The sequence below is a fragment of the Siniperca chuatsi genome, linkage group LG17, assembly GCF_020085105.1.
Source record: "Siniperca chuatsi isolate FFG_IHB_CAS linkage group LG17, ASM2008510v1, whole genome shotgun sequence".
Classification (NCBI taxonomy): Eukaryota; Metazoa; Chordata; class Actinopteri; order Centrarchiformes; family Sinipercidae; genus Siniperca; species Siniperca chuatsi.
In genome coordinates this window covers 8,983,903-9,007,460 of record NC_058058.1, presented here as the reverse complement: position 1 = coordinate 9,007,460, position 23,558 = coordinate 8,983,903, and the positions used below count along the sequence as shown (strand labels likewise).

The following is a 23,558-nucleotide window of genomic DNA, read 5'->3' as shown; positions in this document are numbered from 1 at the left end:
TCGTCAGCTAAATAATGAATCAGAAAGTCTAGTGGCTAAGTTTTTATTTGAGCCTTTAAATCATTAATCACAACCTCTTTGCTTTGAGACGACCACTTCAGTTGGTGATTATTTCTTTAATTGGCAAACATAAAATCCTCTTGGGTAGCAAATCATATCATTAGTACATTTTAAATAGCACAAATCTTTGCTAAATTTGCCATTCTGAAACCTCTATGTGCAGTCAAGACAGTCTAAATAACAATCTGTCTCTAGTATCTGCTATAAAGTAAGAATTAGTGCACAGTGCAGACACAAACCTTCAGCTGAGTGTATGCCTAAGAGATAGCTAGTATCAACAGATCACCCTGTGTTTTACATCTGAGCTATTATTTCAAACAAGATTAAGAGTCGGTTCTGTGAGGGTGTACTTAGGCACAGCGGTGCTTGGAGCTAAGGTAGGAGGTAGGAAGGTTTAATGTTTACCATGTTCACCATGTTAGTTTAGCATGATCATGTTGGTAATTAGCAATAAACCAAAGTACAGGTGAGGCTGATGGGAATTAGTTTGTAGGTATTTGGTCATGAACGACATACAATTTTTCTGCAGAAAATGTAATGGCAATCCATTCTGTAGTTGTTGAGATGTTTCACTTAAAAACACAAATGTCAACCAGCTGGTGGCACTAAAGAAAAAGTCACCAAATTCATTAGAAAACATTGTGTGGGAAACATGAATGTCTGTACAAACATTTGTGTCAATCTATCCAGTAGAGGTTGAGATATTTCACTGGATAAATGTAAACTTTGACCTGCTGGTGGCACTAGATGAAAAAGCCACCAAAGTCATTAGCATTCAAACTCTGGGGACCATGAATGACTGTATTTGACTGAATTTTCATGTCAATAATTGTTGAGATATTTCAGTCTGGACCAAAGCTGTGGACAACTGCCATCCCTAGAGCCACACTACTAGAGTAGCTAAAAAGAAGCCCCCATTTTATGACTTAAATAAAGCACAGGTGACTGTCAAATAAGAATGCAAAGCCCCTCCCACAGCATCGCTGTCTAGACAACAAGCCTGAGTGGTGGGAGTGGTGGGAATGGTTGTGATCCGGCTTAATGGAGTAACTGGCTGAAAAGACCACAGTTTAACAGTGCCAGTAACAGTTTGTTTAAAAAGCACCTCCTCACATGGTGTATATGTTGAGATTTTAATGAGATATAAGATAAGAAAATTTAATTTTTGCTCTAAGTGGCTTGCAAGTGTGTTTGGTAAATGTCACAATTTATGTGTTGTGTGTGACTGGAATAGCTATAAACGAATCCATGGCAACATTCATTCAACTCCTTTTCACCAATCTGTGGTCAGCTGTACTGCCCCTTCTATACTGATAGTCCTGCTTTAGAAAAAAAAAAGAGAGTACAAAAGAGAGAATCCACAATATATCATCCCTGTGTGCGTTTGTGTCTATTGCACCCATTAAGCTGGTTGCTACAGTTCCAGGTCTGCTCTGAGGATGTTGTACTGATAAACCCGGAGCTGAATGAAGTTGAATTAGAGGGAATAATCAATTGGCTTGGCAGAAAATAAGTCTTTTTGTTAATGGCAAAGAATAGGGATGCTGCGAGGAAGCTAAGAACATGGGCAAAGAGAAATGATCTCATTACCTCATTAAATAATGTAAACTGTTTTATGTGGGTCAACATATGTTTTATATTATTTATTTTATTTAAAAGGGAGCATGTACAGTTTAAAACATAAATGTCACCATTTGATGCAAACAAATAAATATCACAATAACATATTAGTTATATTAGCTATATAAAGTTATACAAAAAGGAACACACAAGACACGCAATACAATGCTATACACAATAGCACATCGCAAATGTATGCTTGTTAAATAAAAGCAAGCCATGAAGACCATAAGACAGAATTCAAGGTCAGTGAGTACAGAGCAGAGCAGCTTTTAACAGACTTGATAAGTTGGTTTTGAAAGCGCTGATAGAGCTGCAGCTCTTCACATCGTCAGCCATAGCTTTTGTATTTTATCACGTTTTATGTATCTTATGTCTTAAGTGTGTGTCTTCTGTGTTTCACCTGTCTACAATTTCCCCTGGGCCCAATAAAGTTTAAAGGTTTAAGTTAAAAAAAGGTCAGAAAATCTAATAAAATTCCCATCACAATTTCCCAGAGATCAAACTAGCATCTTCAGGGTGCAAATCCTCACATTTGTGAAGCTGGAACAAGTACGTTTTTTGCTAATTTTGCTTGATAAATGACTTCAATAATGAATTGATTATCCAAGTTGGTGCAGATTAATTTTCTGTTCAATTAATCCATGAACTAACAAATCATTTTAGCACTAAAAGCAAGAATAGAGAAAATGTCTTTTTTCAGTTACATCCCTGCTGCATCTCAGCATTTCATTTTACACTCAGTATTCTGATGTGAGTGTGTTCAGTATAGTGCTTTTTTAAGTCATTGTATATGCGTATGTGTGTTTGTGTGGAGTCATGAAAGAGAGGCCTGGCACTTTCCATAACAAAGAAACAGGGAGTACACACAGCTTACAACAGTGTGAAAGAGAAATAAGACAGACAGAGGCGAGATGAAACAGAACAATACGTATCTCCATCTCTCCTCTCTCAACTGGCTCTGACTTTTGGAAGAAAGGCCTTTCACCGCTTAGCCGCCTGATCAAAGAGAGAATTTGTTCAAAGCAACTTTATCTTAACCTTTCTTGCCTTCTTCTGCTCCAAACACAACCCCCCTCTACTGCAACAGCCTGGCAAACCAATTAATCGGTCTTTATGCATTGTCAATATGAGCACAATGAACCAAAAGGAGGAAGGCCACAGATCAAATGGTGACAAAGGGCACTAATGAGATAGAGGCCACACACACATGCATGCATGAGTGGACATGTTTTACAAATGTATGCAAGCATTCATTGATTAGGCTATACATACACACAAGCAATTGAGCATATAAAATGACACCCCAAAGACATGCATGGAATGTGTGAAGCACAAGAGCTAAAGTATAAACAATGAAGCTTAAACTCCCCTTATTAAACATAGGTTTCAAAGACATTGTAATTATAATGTAACACTTACACCTGACTTGTTGAATGAATAAATGGATGAATAATATGCATAGTGATGCACAAGCAGGTAGCTAATTAAAGTTTTATTTTTTCTTTCTTTAACCAGGGAGCCATTAAGATACAATATAAGGGCTACAACTAACAATTTCATTATCGATTAATGTAGTGATTATTTTCTCTACATTATTTGGTGTATAGAATGAAATAATGAAAAATGGCCATCACAAGCTCCCAGAGTGATAAGCTCTTAAAATGTCTTCAACCTATAGTTCAAAACCCAAAGATATTCAGTTTACTATCACAGAAGATTAAGAAAACCAGAAAATATTCACATTATATGAGTTTTTGTATACAAAAGATGATTCATCAATAAAAGTAGTTCCTTATTAATTAGCTCCGTACAATATCTCTTTTTGCTTTTGATGCAAAGTCAATTTGAAACATTTCAAATGCAAAATCCATTCAAGTGCATTGTATTTATGTTTATACAGGGTTTACTGCATTTGTTGTCTTAGTACCAGTACACTCAATGACAATAAAATTGAATCTAAAAATTACAATCAGCCTACATCAAATTCTGATGAAAAGCACAACTCTCTGAGGCAGGCAAGAAAACCTCTTGACTTTCGAAAACATCACCAAAAAATACCTTGTATCTATTGGGCAGCAAGACAAAAAAGCAGGACAGTATTAAACATAGAAAATATAAATGTTATTTGCTGTCTTGCTGAGAATTAGATAAATATGAAGGTGCAGCTATCAGCTGGTTAGCTTAAGTTAGCATAAAGACTGAAAACATTATTATTTCCTTTAACAATGATAATAAGGCCAAAAATCCAACCAAGAGTTATGGTACCTTTCAGATGAGCACTCAGGTAAACAAGTGTACAGAGGCCCTGTTTTTTTCAGACTTGGAGGTACACAAGTCAGATGACTCATCCGTAATCTTCATGTTTCAACAGTTTAAACAAAGTGTTTATGGATTAGAGAGGTTCAACTGTACAAGCTACGCTGCAACACCAAATCTGTACAGATCTGAGAGGAGGAAATGGTTTGTTTGACCTTGATAAACTTCACTGACTTTATCTGATACACAGTGACAAGAACAAACTAGCAAGCATGTGTACACAATATAAACTTGATAAAGCTGGCTTTCTCTATCACTAACACACACATGCGTGGGCATGACACAGTACCCCGATAAACTTTGCTCTCTTTATCACTCCAGTGACATTTACAGGTAGTCTCTGCTTCCAGCCCTTATCACAGACTCTGAGCTGGACCAGACATCAATCCGCCGACAAGTAAGGCAAAGTGGACGGCGAAAACCAGCAGAAGTCCCATTTTTAATACAGTTGCTTCACTATGGCATGGCTGCTCTAGTCTAAGGAGCAATTATCTGAAAAAATCCTGCAGTGTTACTGAATAGATTCAGGGCAGGAAAGGCTTGTAAAACGGATCCAGTTGGAAATATCTAATTTAGCAACTTATCATTTCTTTTTGGCTATGAATGTTAGGTCTCCCATGACGGAGAACAATTTCTGAGTCCCATTTATTATAGAGCAAAAGTCTACTGACTCATCTCTCCAACACCAACTCTGTGCTCTTTTCCTCCCTATCTATGTCCTCATTCACTAAATGTGAAAGCTAATGTGATATTAAAGTTTTGTGAACCCCTGAAAATAAAAACTTTAAGACCTGCAGTAATTTAGTATTGAATTTTAAGTAGTAAACCATTTTTATAGAAGCCACCAATAAATGTAATATAACTACTGTAGTGAAGGGATCCTTAAAGTTTTCTGAAGGCTTACGGAGTTGATAGTAAGCATTGTTGTATTTAGTTGGTGAGGAGGGTATGCTGTTGAGTCTGGGGGCACACATTCTCAAGGAGACATGTCGCCTTCGTGTGCAGCAACACAGAAAAAAATAAGTAAGAAAGAAAACCAAGGGTCACAAATAAGACACCACATAGAAATCTACCTCATGCATACTCATAAACAAACACTTGTGTGCTTTCTTCATCACACACACAAGCCTAAACACACACAGAGAACTTTTTAAGACTTATTAACTCCACTTGGTGTAAATAGTAATATCCGTCAAGGTGCTGCAGTGTCCAGCAAAACTGGTAGATCAGTTTGTAATGAGAACGCCATATTTCTACCTTTTACCTGGCAATCATCACAACAAAAAATAAAATGATTATCACCGGGATAACTTTCCAGAGTTGCAAAATCTGGTTTCATAGTATTAAAAACAGTTTGGCGTCTGATGAACATTCAAATTCATGGATCTACTAATTAAACTGGACTTTTTGGATCATATTTCATCGTGTCATCAGTACTTGACACAACAGGCCTGCACTAATGCAGCTCTCAGCACCTTTTTTTTTAACGCAGTGCTTTTTATAGGCTTCAATGCCCAGCTTAAACGGTCACATCACTGATTTTTTAACCTTTAAAGCAAGACAATGTAACTTATGACAAATGAAGGAAGAGTAATTCATACAAAATAAAACAAACCCTTACTTGTTTCAATACACTCAGTGGTTTTGCTGCTACAGCCTTACTTGGTCTGGTATGACCAGAAGCTTATGGTGGATAATGTTAGCAAACTTTAGATTTGATACTGCTGTTTTACTGACATAACTAAGTCAGTTCTCTGACTTCTCTTCTTGTGCAACTGTTACACTATGTCTTAGCATTTCCTTTATTATTCTGTAATTGTCACTTGTGGCCACAGAGGCAGCTGTTCAGCAAAAGTTACATAGACTCGATTTTTAACAGACTAATCGATTTTTCGATATTCAATTTGACCCCCTACATCATCAAAACATCTTTTGGAGATCAAACGTGGAGTTCCTGACTCTTAGACTTTATTTAAAATTTTTACTCTAGTTGCAGTCGGCTTGTTGGAACTATCCAAGTCTTTTCATCATTAGGGTGAACAACTGGTAAAACCTTCCCATGCACAGTCACACTCAAGGACACATATGGGTATTTGCATACACACAGATACACAAAGACTCATTTGGACACCTTAACAAGCAGACCCTATGTAGTCTGACCAAGCTTAGAGACAGTGAAAGGGAAAGAGATAGAGGGGCCGACACAGAGAGACCAAGTGAAAGTAAGCAAGAAGCAGGGCGAGCTGCCATAATGAGCTAGTAGCTAGCGATGTAGCTCGGCCTGCTAATAAACTAATAAGCCATCGGGAGGGCAGCTTCCACGCTGTCTGTCTGTGTCTCCCTGTCACTCTGTCTGTCTGTTTGACCTGTAGACCCGGAGAAGACATGAAGAGCTGCAGACCAAGACAGGACAAAACATACATGACAGAGAAGAGGCAGAGAAGGAGGGACTGAGGAGAGGAGAGTGTGAGATAAAAGAGAGAGTGGGGGTGGACAAAAAGGGGGAGAGGATGAGAAAAGAGAGAGGGAAGGAGGGGGAAATAACCCACTGCTGCAGACAATCCTGTAGCCTGGAGGTTACTCTGCTAAAAGCCCGTCAAAATCACCATGTCCATGCCTAGCGGGGCTTGAAAGGCACTGGGTCTGTATGTGCTTACAGTATGTGTGTAATATTTGATATTTGCAGTTCTCCCTCCATTCTATAAGAGATGGGTGGAGGGGATGAGGGGATACATATGGAGGTCATCTGAACTAACCCTCGGCTCCTGACTTCCTACTGTTGACACACCGCTCTCACTCCTAACACAACACATATTTGCTCAACTCCAAGTCAGGCCAGGGGAAATAGTGTTCCTCAAAGGAATGCAGACACACACACTTGAACATCTGTGTGTCTACGAAAGCACCCATGGGACACACATATGTGCCAACACAGACACACACACAAACCCCTTATCCAGCTCTCACATCTCAGAAGGCGTGAGACGAATACACAGACACACATCAACACCAACTTCAGAGAGAGGAAAAAGGGGAAAACAAGTGCACGGGGGCTGGCAGACAGACAGCGTCTCAGATCCTCCTTCATTGGTCTGCTGCTGTCTCTGGTTCTTAACTATTTCCTTAAGTCCACCTCAGAACTGCAAGGAGCTTAGAAAGAGCCACAAAAGAGAAAAACAACATCCCTCTCTATTTTCAAAGGATGTTACTTACTGTATATAAGGCATTGTGTTTTACAACTTTTTGGTAGATACGCTTATTCGCCTCCCTGTCGAGAGTTAGATGAGAAGATGGATATACCACTCTCATATCTGTGCGTTAAATATGAAGCTACAGCCAGGAGATGCTTAGCTTAGCATGGTGATTGAAAGCAGGGGAAAACAGCTAGCGTATCTAATCAGCACTTATAAAACTAATTTATTAACACATTATACAGTATCTCAATCCGTACAAAAACCGAAGTGTAAAAACGACAAGTTGCAGTTTTATAGCGGGTTATGCGCTGGACTTTCAGTCTTTATGCTGAGTTAAGCTAACCGTCTCCAGACTGCAGCTTCACATTCAAAGGAAAAGTTTGACATTTAGGAAATACGCCTATTTGCTTTCTTGTCAAGAGTTAGATAAGAAGATTAATACCACTCTCATATTTGTCCGTTAAATATGATGCCAGTTAGCTTAGCTTAGCTTAGCATGGGGAGACAGCTATCCTGGCTCTGTCTAAGGGTTAAAAAATCCACCTACCAACACCTCCAAAGCTTATTAACACATTACATCTCGTTTGTTGGAAACACTTTAAGTCCCCCTATCTAGCATTTATAAGCAGTACATAAACATTTAGTAAATGGTTTATAACACATAATGTAGTTATAAGCAGCCATAAGTGTTTATTAATTTGTTAACAACTACAACTCCTCCTGTGGGCACCCATAAGTGGAGGCTGGTGGATAAACAGATAATGAATGATAATATACTGTAGTAAAACACAGTAATGGTATAAAATTTGTATATAAGTTATGATTGTTGACAAATACTGTACATTATTAAACACTTAAAATGCCCATAGGGTATACCTGCCTACAGCTACATTATAATGTGTTATAAATCAATTATAAAATGTTTACATAGAGCTTATAAATGCTAAATACGGGGGCTTAAAGTAAAGTGTTACCTGTTTGTTTAATCTGTACAAAAATCAAAGTGTAAAAATGAGAAGTTGCGGTTCTATGGGAGGTTATGTGCCGAACTGTTTCTTTGCCCCTGCTCCCAGTCTGTATGCTACGCTAAGCTATCCATCTCTAAAAGCCAGTAAAAATATTGTGACATAACTAAATGTGTTTCTGTTTTATATCACTGTAAATTTAATATATTTGGGTTTTTGACGGTTCATCAGACAAAACAAGCAATTTGAAGATGTTACTAAATAATGAATTGATACTCAACACGAAACATGTTAGGCCCTAGTTTACTACAGTCATTTCTGGTGGCACGCTTGAGGCTCTCTTTGCCTCTTAATTTTTTCAGGTGTATTAACTTTCATAATGTCAAGGTTTTTCATATGCATACTGTGATAGCCTTACTCTGTGGAGTGTATTGTCTGCTTTGTTCTGTCCTGAGAAAGAAATCAGTTCTCATTATCACAACAAGGCAAACAAGTATCTGCATCTAGGGGAGAACTCAATAATATGTGAAAGGGAGGGAAGAGACAGAGACAGAGAAAGAGCCTGTTAATCTCTAATTAACAAAGTAAAAGGTGGCAGATTGGCCTGCTAGCTTTCACTTTATCTGTTCTACTTGACCTGCCACAGATCCATCCCCAAGGTCAATGCAGCGACACAGTCTAGCATGCAGAAACTGTGCTCTGCCCTGTTTCACTCTGCTGTCGACAAACCAAACTCCCTCCACAAGCCCACTTCCTTCTTCCTCCCACTGCCTCCTTCTTGACCTGTACAACAGACAGGACACTCAAAAACAGCAGAAAAGAGGAGGGGATATGGGCTGGGAGGGGCATTAGGGCTGTCCTCCAACTCCACTGGAGGGACAAGAAAGAAAGAAATTGGACAGAGAGAGGCATAGTGTAGCAAAGTGGGGATATACTGTAGAGTTGCAAAGTGGGCTGGTTCTGAATATATTTGTCCCCACTCTGAATTTGTATTAAATTTTTTCTCTTAATAATATCACGTTCCTCAACAGAGAAAAACAGGAGTCTCTAAGATAATGTACTGATCCTATAGGTTTATGTTATTGCGACCAGTTTTAATTGTTTTAACTTCTCCTTGTCCGTTTTTATATATACAGGCTTGTACCTTGTTTTTTTGTCAGAGAGCCAGATATTTTCGAATGCAGTTGTTCACCTTTTGTGATGATGATTCAACTGGGAGAGTATCACGCCCATTCAAGCAGTCGAAATGTTCCAACTGTGAGTCACGTTACATTGCCTACGTGACAAATGACTTTAAAGTCTTGTTAATTTTCTGCATTGACAATATCAGATGACTTGCAGTTGGAGCACTTTCAAGGCGTGGAAGAAAATATCTTGTCCTTTGATAAAAAAAGACAGAAGACTGTGTACCTAAAAATGTAAAGTAAGTCAACTACAGTACAACTACCATTTAGAATAAGAAATATTTTGCCACCAGCAGCTGGTTTCAGTTGAACATTCTGTTGCTAGTAGAAACCACTACTGGCACAGTTCCACAACAGTTAAACAGACATTGTTACATCCATTTTTATCTACTCCCATTATCTGCAGGTACTCTTTTTATAATAGCTGTAATTGTTTATTTGAGACGTGTTAATTTAGTTTTTCTGCGTTCAGTTTAATGCTTACCAAGCTAGCCATTATACTAACTGTCTGAGGCTAATGTGTTGCAAATAAAAGTAAATTACTGTTGGGCTAACTGTACTGTATGTATTTTACTCTTTTTTTCCACAGCTTCACAAATCCTTCCAGCAAAAACTTCGACCATTATTATACTGTAAGTGTGTTTAGCTCGCTGCAGAAGAAGAACCGTTCCAATCAACAAGGAAAAATTTCTGTGTGCACAACATCAATGGTAGGCTGAAACTAAAGATTGAGGCTCATTAGTGTAACATTTAGAGCGATCTACCATACCAAACAGACAAAAAACACATTTTCTCAGGAGCAAAGTTGAAATAATAAAAATTGATGGGCATAATATAAAAATGTAGTGTTATTAAATTATCTTGCTCACTCCTGTGTTTTTATGTTGAGGATATCATTTAGGGAAAACCCTGAAATGGGATTTTAAAGTGGTTAAAAAAAAAAACTTCCTCCCACTTTGCTACTCTACTGTGATCGGGGGAGGAGAGGAAGGGAACAAGAGCCTCTTAATGTTTGGAGAAGTGGACAGTAGGAGAGGAGTGACAGAAGAAGATGAGTCTGGGAGGGTTTGATGGCTATACAGGGCGACAAATTGGCTTCCCTGAATTCATGATGCATCACCCATCAACAGAGCAGACAGCTGCTGCCTTCATGGAAGAAGTATGAATAACAGCTGGATCCGCGATGGTGTTGTTATTAGAGACAGAAAAAAACAGGACAGGACATCCAAACATTCAATTTGTCCCACCATCACCTGCTGATAACTGAAGAAACTGGCAGCAAAATAGACAGAAAAAAGGTCTCTGTGTGTCATGTATGTGGGCGATGAGCATTGTTTGGACAATGTAAATAGGAAGAACAGGACGTAACACCCACCTACAGGACTGTAGGAGAAGATGTCCAAACTGTAACTCTAACAGGCCAAAAAGGTTAGGGTGTGTGTATGTGTGTGTGTGTGTGTGTGTGTGTGTGTGTGTGTGTGTGTCTGCCTTTGTGCTCTTTGAACCCACTCTAACTTTTATTGCCCTCCCAGGGATCATAATAAGGAACTAATTGATAGTCTTTGAGCCGCGGGCTGAGGAGAGGGGGAGTTCCTGCAGGAAGTGAACACAAATCAAACTCTCTCTGAGCCCTTAAGGTCTGGAGCTACTCCAGCTGAGTTGTGGTGGGTAACAGTTGCTGTGTGCATGTGTGTGTGCGTGTGCATGTGTGTGTGTGGGTGGGAGAGAGAGACAGACAAAGAGCGGAGAGAGGAAATGCGAACGAGAGATAAAGAGAGAGATTCTCTGGATGTCGCCTCCTCACTTAACCACATGAACTTCCATTTTTGACCCAATAACTGAAGAAAGTTCAAATAATGCATTTCAGCTATATATGATAAGAGACATGTCAATATCCTACCTATCTTAAACCTGTAAATAACTTGCAGTTATTCCTCTTGGGAGTGTAAAAAACGTTTAATGACTCACAGATTTACAAAAACTAAATCTAAGACAACACGTAAAGTCAACACAACAGCTTTACATAAATTTGTGACAAGATGATATCTCCGAGATATATTTATTTCAGAGGCTCAACACTGTACAATACGCTATGGAAATTTCATTCCACCCTCTCGACTCTTCATTTTCTCCCTGCTCCTAAAGGGTTAGATCACGTTGCCTCGGTAGGTGAAAGGCCCCCCTTCAACAACCTGAGCACAAGCTGAGCATGTGGGTGCGTTCGGCTCAGATTCATATCGTCTCCTATTCCAAAACAAACGGCCGTCTGACATAGAAAGGCATACGCCACATTCCACAGGGTTTAAGCCCCTCCATAAGGGGGTTGGCAGGAGCAGGAGAGGTTTCCAGCTCAAACATCCAGGGGTATCTGCACAATACTCTGCTGTGTGCAACTTGTGGCCTTCTTAAAACTGAAGGTGGACCACTATTAGAGATGTGCACAATTAAAAAGACAAGTCTAGTAAAAGCCTGATAGCCTGATATAGCTTATTCCTCTGTACCAGAGCTCCATTGTTGACCAAAAACTATTACAAACATATAAGTGAACCACACAGTTGCACTGGGTGACTTGTTCTTTCATTACAATAAACATGTAGTTTATTTTGAGCCAGTCCCATATACACCATCCTGCTACCATAAATACTCACAAGCGCACCACATGTGTTTTTATCCGCAGCTGAAAACAGTCCCCAACAAAAACACTGTTTACTTCTTTTTGAGTAATGTTTGCTAAAACCTACAGTGCCCAGCTGGAAAGCCTTTTTTAAGAAAAAAATTATATATTCTTGAGCAGTTTTTAAAAGGTTTAAACATCTCAGGTCACTGATAAACACAGACAAGAGGAAGTCAGAAAGTATTGAGAGACAGACTAACACATTTCTGGTTTTGGTCAGAAAAAAGTCAACTCTCAGTAATAGATCAGCTTATTAACTTCTTTTGGCTAAAATGTTCCCAAACACTTGCTCAGCGTTACTCATTCATCAGAAACAGAGCAGTGTGGGCTTCCCGTAGGAATCTTTTCTTTTACTTCCTGTCAAATGCAAGTCCAATAATAACTTGTGTTTTTTGCCAACTCCTGAGAAAAATCATCTGGGTCTCTTGACTTGCTAGATGTTTGAATGTCTTCACCAGCAACTAAGTTACTTGGGATCCCTACTGTTTTGCACCAAGCAGGTGACGTGCGGTCAGCTTGCATGCTGGAAGCTGCAGTTTTATATCATGGGTCAGTGAGTGCTGCTGTGAATGCAAATGACCTCATAATCAATTGAATTAACTACATAAAATAGGAATTCTCAGCCACAACACTTCTCTTTTTCAATTTTACAAATATCAAGATAGCTATTCGAGATAAATTCTGAGTATTAAACTTTAGGCTAGAAGACTTTCACATGGGCTCGAGAATGCAGGTGAAAAGATGAGTTCCTCTGACACTGCCCTGCACAGTTATTAAGAAGATGAGACCAGCCTTTTACAGGTGCATTAGCACAACTTTATGTCCCCATAAAGATTTCAGTAAACAGTCTAAGACTGCAGAGCTTTTTGCGAATGTTGCTGCTCAACGGACGTGTCGGCTGACTGGCTCAGGCCTGTTACTGCTGAGCAAATACATCTACTTTGTAAAATACATGACAGATCAGCTACCTCTTCACTGCACAACTAGAGCATTTTCTGCCCACAGAGAGAGCATCAAGAACTAAAACTGGTGGCTGTTGGAGGGGTTTTTGGTTGATGGACGGGGTAGGAACTAAAATGATGAACCATCCACATAATTTTTTTAATCCATGCTAGCATCATGGGTCCAAGCTAACAAACATGGGTAAAAACAGAGAGCTTGAGAGGGGCTTAAGGAGTCATCTCTACCTATATATTACTGTAACTCATCCCATGTAAACAGTGCATATGGGTAGAATCGTAGCCCTACATACCATAACGTGCTGCTTTTGAACCAGCACCACATGCTACTCTGTTTTTTCCTTCCAACAGACCAGTATGACACAGCATGGAGTGGCTATGATTTCCTCCCTTGCATTATTGCTTCCCAACAGGAAGAAAGTCAATTTCATGGTTTCCAAGAAAAACAGACACATGCTGACAGACCACTGACAGGCAAGAGTGAACAATGGTACCAGCCTCACTTTCACCCCTACCTGTCCAGTTGTTTAGAGGCTAATGTAGATAACAATGGAATATGCAACCACCACCAACATTGAGAAAATTAATAAAAAAACAAAACAAACGGTCTAACATTCTTATTTCATTGCAACTTTCTATTTAGATGTCTCTGAGTGCGGCAGTGTAAGAATATGGATTTTCTCACATGCTGCAACACATTACAACTGATTTACTTCATTTTAGACCACTAAATATTTCACCACTCTAATTAAAGGCTGTCTGATCCTGTCAAGTGGCTCTCTGGAGGCCCTGATCACATTTAATGTAAAGTTAATGTAAACCTTCTCACTGTGAAATTTCTCCTTCAGCGCTGCCAGAACTCATAAAGACGGGAACAATGTGGAGCTCATGTGGCTTCAACATGGCCCTATTTAGAGAATACCTCAGTGCTGTGGTATCCAGCCTCATGGACCGTAACTGGCTTTCTTTCTGCCTTCTGCACAAGGAGCTCTGCAGATTCCCAGGCCTAGCGAGCTCTGCTGCTCCCTTTGACGAATCCCGCCCTCTTTCTCGCCTCCCTGCTTGCCTGTCCACCGGTTGGGAATTGGGGAAATTCCTCAGCTCCGTTAAACGGCTTCTGATACGGACGGGAAAGCCTAGATTCTTTGTCAGCTGTGAAACTCTAGACACTGGGAAATGGGCTTCACCTTCCAGTCATCTCTGGTGCTGAGGAGGGGGGAAACAGAAAGATTTGCTGCAGCAAGGCAACTTTTTTCCCCCTCCAGACAAGAAAGAAATATGAAGCTTAAGAGAAAAGCTCAGCAGTGTAGAGAAGTGTAGAGAGATTTAAGTGTGTTATATAAAACAGGTTTCATATTCTGTATCTCAAAGACTCAAATAACCCGAAAGCACTAAGGCGCAGCATGGGAACAATCTGGAGTTTCTCCATTTAGCTGGAAGTGATAGCACGGCTGATATCATGAATACCACATATCAAAGGCTCAAACCACTCGCAGGGACTCAAAATGGAGTTAAGCAATGTACACAGAAATGTGAGCAGCTGTATGAATAAGAGACAGCGCTTGTTTAACACTAGAACCGCCAGGAGTCGCTGTATACCTAAAACCGCCTACGGGTCAAATTTATCCGCTATTAGAATGCATTGATTATTGATTATTTCTGCTACACGTTGCTCAAACACACTTTGCGCAGACATTCAGATTAACCATTTAGTCAATATAAAGTCAAAACATGGTAATGGTAATGCTCATCACAATTTCCTAAAGCCCAAGTTGACGTCTTCAAATTGTACATTTTGTCTGTTCAAAACTGAATAACAATCAGTTTCAGGCTGCAACTAAAGAATATTTTTAGCATTGATTAAATCGACAGATTATTTTTTCGATTTAATTGATTAATCATGTAATTTATGAAATGTCAAAAAATGTGAGAAAATCACAAATTCCCAGAGCCAAAGATGACATCATGTCTTTGTTTTATGTCATTGGACAAAACAGAGAACAACACCAAATCTTCGTATTCGAGAAGCATGAACCAGATAATTTGTCTTTTTCACTATTTTTGTTTGCAAAATGACTGAGATGATGAATCAATTATCACATTAGTCGCTGATTATTTTTCTGTCAATCGACTAATTGCTTCAGCTGGAATATAGGTTACTTTCACATGAGGCAGCTGTGGCTTAGAGGTAGAGCGGAAGATCCTCTAATCGGAAGATCAGCGGTTCGATCCCGGCTTTCCTCAGTCCACATGTGGAAGTGTGGACGAATGAGTTAATTTCTTTGTACTGTCGAGCAGTTGACACCTGCCAATGGAGTGAGTGACATGAAAACTAGAAAGGTGCTATTTCAAGTATAGTCCATTTATGACAAATAAAAACTATAACTAGGTAATGTTTTCATGGAACATATTTGAAAAAAATGTTTCCTATATTTTAATTAGAAATAATAACTTTTATGGCCATCCATTTAAGTTTACAATGACTTTAATGGCCCAAGGGAACCTGTGTTGGTATGATGGTGATTCTTCAAAGCAGCTCACAGACTGAGGGATGAAGAAAAACAAGCTAACAACAAAAAGAGAGGACGTTTGAAAGCCCCAGGTAAAGGCAATTACAGCTGACACACTGAGACAGAATTTCCATAGACATCATCAGTTTCAGCCTTTAATTAATAGACACCTCAGGCTCTCATGACAACCTTTAGCTGGACTAAAGAGGTCCTCTGTTTCTTTCTCTCTCATATTCCACCAAATCATGGCTGAAAATGACTAAGCCTGCAGTGCCCACTTAACCTGGAGAGAACATTAGCATTGTGAGAGAGGCTTATTCTCTCAGAAAGGTCTGTGACCCTCCTCCATTCACTCACTCTTAATATAACATGAAACTGATCGGGCATCTGGCCCTCTATCGGTGCAGAATTCTCATTTCCCTCTTGGCCCCAAAACAGCAGATTTTCAGTCCTTCACCTGCATCACATTAATACTCACATAGTTTAACTTTTAGCCCACAGGTGCACACTATACGAGACCCTGGCCTTTCGTCTATGCAAGAGCAGGAAATTAATAGTTATGCTGCTAACTTAGCAGGTATTCTCCAAGGAGCTGCAGTGTACAGTATATTAGAGAAAGGAGAATATAGAGCCTGTACAACAGCCCCCGTCGCTGCCTGTGCAAGAGTTCTCAACTTTCAATCCTATGTAATACTCAGCTCAGGAATGTGTGCATTTACATCCACCTTTATTTAAATGCATGTGTTATCTACCTCTCTGCGCCAACAGGCTTCCTGCTCCCTTGATGCAAGCGAATGGGGTTTGGTTGTGCAGCGTGTGGCCCAGAACTGAAGCTCTGCTGTGTTCAGCTGGTGTCAGCAGCTGCCAGACAGACAGACAGACCAACAGAGTCTGGTTTAAAAGCTGGGAAGGAGGAATACTTACAGAGGGTGCCAAGACCATCTGTAAGGGAGTGCAGGAGAAAAAACAGGTCTCTCTTTATCTCATGTCCTTGGACCAGTCTGCTAAGAGGACAGGGGGTGGGTGGATGGATGGAAAATCTTTGTACAATTATTTGTGGAAGCTTGACCTCAAGCTTATGGTACAGTATACTGTGTATACTGTTGGAGTCATGTTAGATTTTCTTTATCAGGGAAAATAGTACAATAACAAGTAGTCAATTAATGGATTAGTCAATTGACAGATAATTAAATCGGCAACCATTTTAATAATTGAGTGATCATTTAAGACATTTATCCATCTCCATCTCCTCAAATGTGGAGATTTTCTGCTTTTTTTTTGCTGTTTTATATCGTAAATTAAATACCTTTCAGTTTTGGACTGTTGGTCAGAAAAAAAACTAGCAATTTAAAGACGTCACATTGAACTCTGGGAAGTTGTAAGGGACATTTTTCACAATTTTCAGACATTTTATTGACTAAACGATTAGTCAGTTAATCAAAAAACAATTGACAGATTGATCAATAACAAATATGTCCATTAGTTGCCGCCCTCGTTCAGGAGTATTTTAATAACCTTGCTGATTTTTGCTTTGGCTTTGGCTAACATTTGAGTGCAACACCTTGCAGTAAATGTTAGGATGCAGAAATACCAGGAGCGTCATTTATATACATTGTGTTTGCACCAGACAGTCATTTCTCCTGCAAAAATTGGAATATATTCAAAGAAAGTTGACAAGTAAACGTGCATACCTCTACAGTAAGTTTGACCCATGTATACAAACACTTCAGACACAGTGGGAGTATTTAAATAAAGAAAGCCATATTCAAAAGTTCACAAATTTCAGTCCATATCAAATTTCACAGCATAAAAAGCCAATGAAATCTGTCTAAAAGAAATATTGCAGCACTGTAGTCACTGCAATCTGCTGCAGATTGGGGGGACTGCTATCTGTGTCTGATGAGGAAGTCTCCAATTATAGAAGCCAGACGCTTGTGTCCTTGGAGCCCCACCTGTGACACTGATGCTTTGCTGGTACACAAATCTGTACTTGGCATTTGACTTTGATACCTGACCACTTCCTCTTCATTTCTGGAAATGTTCAGCTCTCCAAGCTGGCAACTACTGCTGCTGTAACATGCTGCAAAAATTATCCACCAGAACCATCAACACCAAATATAATGCATTCTGCCTCAACCTCTGAAACAACTGTCTTTGTTTCACACTCAGTTTATTTTTTTGGATTTGTGGTCTGACTATTTACCACAAGACTTTTTTTTGCCAACAAACAACTGAATGATTTATATTTATATTCGTGTATCATATATTAAAAATGGCTGTTTTATTAACCATTTCTAGGTAACTGTGGGGAGGTAAAAAGGCTGGAAACCAGGCTCCTGTATATGCGGAACATTCCAAGTTCAGTGATCACGTGGATTGACAGATGAATGGAATTATATTTTATCTGCATTAGAAAACACATTCCTAAATAAATACAGTCACCATTATTCAGCAACAGTAAAGACTTCAAAAGCTTCATGGGGCTCCCAGCTGAGCTCTATCATGCTGTTTGTTATATAAACCTCTGCTGTGCATGCATACACCTGTGCCACAGGCAAACACACATTCTCAGTACAGTGCCTTGGGTACATAAACACACACAACTCAAATATTATCTATCTCTCTCTCTCTCTCTCTCTCTCTCAATGTAAGTGTTAACACATGAGCTGCCACATGTTCATGAACACACAAACTATAGACTATGTTGCTTTGACCTGTGCATCAACCTGTCTTCATACAGTATGCACATACACAGCCATCTCTCTTTCTCTCTCTCTCTCTCTCTCACACACACACACACACACAGTTCCTCCATCAGGTTGTCAGTGTGTCAGTCAGTGCTCTGGAAAGGGATGAATGCAGTCTTTCAAGCCACTGCAAGCCTGCAATATCAACCATTCCTGCACTAACACAGGTGCTGCTGCTGCTGGACAAGTCAATTGACATGAATATTTGTTTGTGTGCACATGCAAATATAGTAGATATATGAGTGTGTGTGTGTGTGTGTGGTAATCTTTCTATACTCTATACTATACAATCACCTGAGAGGCAGATGGATTCAGTCAGAGCCCCATGTTCTGCACCGCTGACTGCACTTTGTCAACAAAGTACACACACTACTGGAATGTGTTTTGTTTGAACCCTATTACTATAATTAGGCTTTGCATGTGTGTGTGATGCCTGTGCATGCTTTGTACTTGCACTCTGTTCTTGAACTGAACAGTTGTTCAAGTATTGCTAAATGTCATGTACATTACATGCTGAATACTGCATACACCAAATGTCTTTGTGCTCTTGAGTTCAATCTGATGAAATATACACCGTGGTACATCAGACATTCTGTCCTCAGTCTCCTATTAGCGGTTCTACCTCTGGCATGCACATAATGTCTAACATAAAGGGGGACTGCTAAGTGTTTTAAACTCAGTGCCCTTAATCTTTGAAACAATGGCATGCACATAGTTTCTAGCTCAAGCAGGGGTCAATGTAATTAATCACTGATCATGTGCTCCAGACTAAGAGCTAAGCTAATCAACTTGTCTTATAACAATCAAGGTGCAGGGTCAATTCACTTTCAGCTCAGTCAAATGAAAATGTAAATTAAAAACAATTCATTCCATACAAGAGAGGCCAATTAGTCAATCATTTGTCAGGAAATTGAACTTTTTTTCCAGTTAAATAAAGATAACTTTTTTTTTCTAACAGTAGATTGGTTGTCTGTGGTTTCTGTTACTGTATTAGTGGTTGCAGCCAGCTACACAATCCTCAGTGCTCCGTGTCACAAAACACATCTCTTACACCTCACACAGTCTGGTTCTCTGTCACTTTGTCAATGGAAGGGCATGGTTTCCATCAACCCTGCCTTTTAAAAGCTTGTGTGTTTCACTGGTGTTATAAATATCCACAAGGGTGTGATTGTGTGTTTAGCATTTGTGCACGCATGTGTCTGTGCTCACATACTGCATTTACATGCACAAGAAAGTGTTTGTGTGCATGCGTTTGCTTGATGGATTAACTACGTAACTAGTTTAAAATTTTATAGTCCGGCTTTTCCCCCCATTTTTGCGTCTCTTGGTCCATGTATGTGTGTCTCTAACCAATCTGTTGCCAAAAAAAGAAAAGAAAAACCCTGAGCTCTTCATTGCCAGACCATTAACACCCAAACATGAAAGCTCACTCGAGGACTGTAGGGGTCAATGTTTGCCCCATGTCTTCCTTACCACATAAAATACAACAGATTTAGAGGATAGATTGGAGAAGGAGGAGGAAGTATGGTGGCCCTGAAAGCTCAACGCACTGCAACTTGAGAAAACACAAACAAATGAAGAAAACATCTTTATCAATTTGACAACACACACACACACACAGAGCATTTAAAGGAAAAAAAGAGAAAGAAAAGACAACCAAATACAGAAACATGCAGCTAGCCACACAGAAGACAACGGAAATGAGTTACAAAACCAGGAGACACTAAAAAGTGATGAACCTGGACACACATTCAATTTAATTTTATTTATATAGCACCAATTCATAACAGAAGTTATCTCATTACACTTTTCCTATAGAGCAGGTCTAGACTGTACTCTTTATAATATTATTTACAGAGACCCAACAAATCCCACCATGAGCAAACATTTGGCGACAGTGGCAAGAAAAAAGGGAGAAGAACATGGGACACGATATTTGTTGCCATGGTTTGTGGCTAAGGAAGTTACTGAAGTCGACTATCCGTCAGAGGTGTTGGAAAATGAGAAAACGATGTAGATATTTTTTTAGTTTTAAGATTCTGATTGCACAACTCATATTATTGCAGATATTTGCTGTTAACCTAGCCATCCAATTCAAATAATGGTACATATCTGAATCATGCAACCAATTATTGTTACCTCATTTCCATCAAGTGAACTGAATTGTTCTGTAACTGATTTCTGTTGAGTATGTGCAACTTGCAGCAGTTCTGTATTTGGAAGTGTTTTCTCACATTCCTGCGTTTTTTTCTAAATGCATGTGTTGTCAAATCGATGATGTTTTCTTCATTTGCTTGTGTGTTGTCTATTTGTATGTGTTACAATGAGTTGATCTCTCAGAGCCACTATAGGAAGGAGAATGTGAAAGACAAGCCGAGAGTCCGAAGTCTTAGTTAAATTTGGTTATTTTATTTAACTTGAATTTTTTTGCCTGTTTCCAGTTACAATCTGGTCTTGTCCATTTAACTAATGCATTTTAGATGACATGAATAGATGGTTGGATTATAAACATGTAACTAGAAGAGTGGAAATCCAGATAACCAAAGTGTACGATCAAATACACCATATTTTCATACCTGTTAATACATACGGCCATTAATGAACTTATCAGTGTGCAGAAAAAAATATGATGTGCCACATTCCTCCATTTACAACGCCAATGTCTCACTGCTGCCAGCTCTGACAAATAGGCCTTTATCACCTGAGATGAAAGCCAGAGGGGAGAGAGAAGCAGATGGGGCAGAGGCATGCGAGGAGGCGAAAGGGGGGGGGGGATTTCACTGCTTTGTTGGCTGATCTGGTTCAATCCTTGTGGTGCAGCAATTGAATTCCCATCCAAGCCTTTTCCTTAAGAGGATTTGGATTCAAGGGAGTCAGCAGGCCACACGACTACTGTGTGAGGGGAGGAACCCGTGATGGGATGATGGGAGTGATGGAGGAGAAAGTCATAGGTGCAGAAAAAAAAGAAAGAGGAGGATTGGGAAATTGCAGAAAAATAAATAAGCAATGTATATCAACCAGGATGGTAAAAAAAAAAGCAAAGGTCAAGGATAAATTCTGCTCGAGTCGAGTCGAGGCAAACATGTTATCACTTTGAGCAGGGGCAATGTGTTAGCTATCTAAAGACAGAAGGAAGGCAAAGATGGTGAGAAGGGTTAATGATAGACGTCACACACATTTTATCTCAGATAAAAGAGAGGTAACAGTTTAAGGACTGAATAAACAGAAGGAATAAATAGGCATAGGAAGGATGAGATGATAGGAGAGGAGTGGCAGGTGGTGATCTCTGATCCCATTATTCAGGGCTAATCCTGACAAGCAGTGAGCGTGTTTGTATGTGTGGTGGTGTACATCTGTGTGTGTGTGTGTGTGTGTGGGGGGGGGGTTTTGTTGTTCACTGATGCATCAGGTCTACCTGTGGCCAGATTTGAGGAAAAAGGGAGTGTGAGATCTGTTCAAATGGGGCAAGAGTTCATTAACAAAATGTGTTAAACAGCACGTGCAGAAATTGTACATATTTTAATTTAATTTAGAACAAAGCTGTGTAGCACTTTAAAGACAATTCACGTGCATATAATACAACGAAAAGAGAAGGATCTCAATTAAATAAGCGCATGAAAATTGAACAAGAAAATTAACAGTTATGACAGGCCAATGTGGTGATTGTATAATTAAATGTTAAAACCTTCATTATAGCCATCTATTCAGTGAGACAAATTAGCGATTTAATCAAACAAATACTGTGAATCTTGACAAGTTTGGCTATCATTTTTGTACAGTATACAGTTTTCTTATGTTTTAACAAGCTATTTATTTGTCATTGCTTACTACTTTTTTCTCTTGTGTCTGTCTGCTCTCCATCTCACCCTTACTCACAAAACAACAGACTTCTGACAGCTCGCTACTTGTCAGATGAAACAGTGCCTGTCTCAGCTTGCATACACAAAATAATAAAACTCAGGTGTAAACTTCTCAGAGTTTGAGAAACAGCAGGTACAGTGTGATTGGGTGGGTCTGACGCTCAGTTCAGAGAGTTGGCAGGCCTCAGTGCGAGTCCTGTCATCTACAGTACAGTATGCACAGGGTGTATTAATAGCCAGCTAGCCAGTATGTCTGGGACACAATGTGTTTGTGTAACAAAATGTACAAAGAATGATTCATAAACACACTGGTGAAATTAGAGCTCTTGCATTTTTATGTTTATATGAATAATAATCACAGAATTACGGTCTTAATTAAGCCCCAGACCATCGCAGGTCAAACATCACTAGATAAAGAGGCAAGGCCATGGGTGAGTCGAGTATTTTTATCAGCTGGTATGCTAACAAAGTAATCGTTGTTTAACTTGGTTAAAATCATAAAGGTTTCAATGCCTAATAGTGAGTGCTGTAGTGGATGCCAATTTATCTTAGAATATGGAAAGTAAACCATAGGAGCCTTTTTTCAGAAAGACTGATGACAGAATTGCTGAATGAGAGATTGCGTTGATTAACAGAAGCTAGTGGAACCGGGGCTAGCCCAGACGTGACGTCAGGACTTCGGCTCTCTGTACAATGAGACCTAAATGAAAAGCAGGTCGTAGATCAACTCAGTTTAATACTGGCTCATAACTTAAGCACAACACAAAAGCAAAGTGTGTATTATTGCTTTAATGATCAAATGAGAACTTCTGTCATCAGTGCATTGTTATGTTTGAAGAGGGTTTTATCTTCTGGCTCTAATCCAGTCTGGGCCACCATGTCACATGATAATGTCGGATGACTGCAGATGTAGATGTGCAGGTCTTCATTAGTGTCATTCTAAGATGTTGAGCCTTAGACACTGTAATCCCCTTTATTTAAACCAAAGCCAAAATGTGATGTCAACCACTGACACATTATCACAAACATTTAAAAATCTTAGGTATTCTCTAAAGTGCTGCTATTAAAAGTCAGGAGCTAACTTTGTTCATTTTCAAGTTTACATGTCAGACAACAGACTATGAACTCTTTATTTATTGATGTGTTAAAAACAGGCTGTGAGTCCAGTGGGGTGACACTCTGAATATAAGCAGTGTTGTAATGTCTTGACACATGCTACAATAATAGTGCAATGGCCTTAAAATTGTTTGGTTACTCTCTATAATCCTGAAACAACAGGCATGCAGACCTCAAGACTCAAGCTATGATTATCTTATTTAATGGTCTCATTAACCATTTTAGCCTTTAGAAATTTAGCCTCCGATATGATTTTTGAAGTCAGAGTTAGGGGTGCTTATAATTGAGCTTTTCCATGGCAGGACATCTCTCTCCAAAGATGGGCAAGTTGAAAATCACGACAAATGAAA

General features: G+C 39.4%; 1 protein-coding gene across 1 annotated transcript in view; it reads right to left on the bottom strand.

The window, feature by feature from the left end:
- Positions 1-23,558, bottom strand: part of sdc2 (syndecan 2) — a 46,760-nt gene that overhangs the window by 9,304 nt on the left and 13,898 nt on the right. The gene's annotated exons all lie outside the window — the stretch shown is intronic.